The following is a 1,038-nucleotide window of genomic DNA, read 5'->3' as shown; positions in this document are numbered from 1 at the left end:
GGAATTTCAAAATAAAAGTATTTGATGAGATTTTATCTTCACTTAGTGACTTTCACTCAAGCAGTTTCAAAATAAGAGTTAATTAGTGTTTAGCAACTCTGGAGTTTCAAAATAAGAGTCTCTCGTAGAGGTTTAACAGATTGTCACCACGCTGCCTTTTTATCAAACTACCTGAACCTATGCAAGCAGACCTATCACACTCCGCCTTTGTGTGTGTGTGTGTGTGTGTGTGTGTGTGTGTGTGTGTGTGTGTGTGCGCGCGCGTGTGTGTGACTGTGTGTGTCCTCTCTGCTGTCACACTCCTGAATGTTCCTCAGCACTGATCCTGAAGGAAAATAAAACGTAATTCTTGCTCGAGTTTAAAATAAATGAAAATGGCCGTGGAGCAATGCATGATGGGAGCTCAGACGGCTGTTTTTCGGCCAATCAGATCACTGGGATTGAGCCAAAAAGCAGGAAAATAGAAATATATTTTTATGTTTAGTGTAAATGTAGTTTTTGAGAAACACTAAAGGCCTTTTTTCTACTTCCTGTTTGATTTAAAGTCGTTGTGTTTCCATCGTTTCATCATTCTGTTTGTTTTATTATCTCCGTGCCTGTCTCTGGCTTTGTAAAAACTGCGTTAAATTATTTGACTGAGCGAATAAAGTTTTGAGATTTGAATAAATAATGTTACTGTCACAGCGGGTGCGTCTGTCTCTGTCGGGGAGTGGAGGGTTTTAATGGTGGTTTTATGAATGTATGGAATAATAATAAAATATGACTGCGGCTGCGAGGGCGTGCGGTCGTCTTTCAGCCAGAAGGTTGTGGTTCGATGCCAGCCCGTGCAGCCAACATGTCGATGTATCCTTGGGCGAGACACTGAACCCTGAGATGCTCCCGATGGCCAGCGCTGTGTGAGTGTGTGTGAGTGTGTGAGTGTCAGGTCCTCAGGAACACTGCTCTGTGTGAGCGGGTGAAGGACATGTAAAGCTTTGAGAGGTCGTAAAGACTGGATGAAGCGCTATATGAGTACAGTCCATTTAACCGTAGCGTTGA

General features: G+C 43.0%; 1 protein-coding gene across 1 annotated transcript in view; it reads left to right on the top strand.

Annotated features, from left to right (window-relative positions):
• Positions 1–681, top strand: part of LOC117444866 (bromodomain-containing protein 4-like) — a 40,389-nt gene extending 39,708 nt beyond the window's left edge. Inside the window, 1 exon segment of the mRNA XM_071202801.1 lies at positions 1–681. This exon segment is cut by the window's left edge and continues 779 nt beyond it. The gene's annotated coding sequence lies outside the window, so the exon portion shown is untranslated.
• Positions 682–1,038: the final 357 nt, after the last annotated feature.

This window comes from Pseudochaenichthys georgianus, unplaced genomic scaffold (genome assembly GCF_902827115.2).
Source record: "Pseudochaenichthys georgianus unplaced genomic scaffold, fPseGeo1.2 scaffold_967_arrow_ctg1, whole genome shotgun sequence".
Classification (NCBI taxonomy): Eukaryota; Metazoa; Chordata; class Actinopteri; order Perciformes; family Channichthyidae; genus Pseudochaenichthys; species Pseudochaenichthys georgianus.
This window is presented reverse-complemented; position numbering and strand designations above follow the sequence as displayed.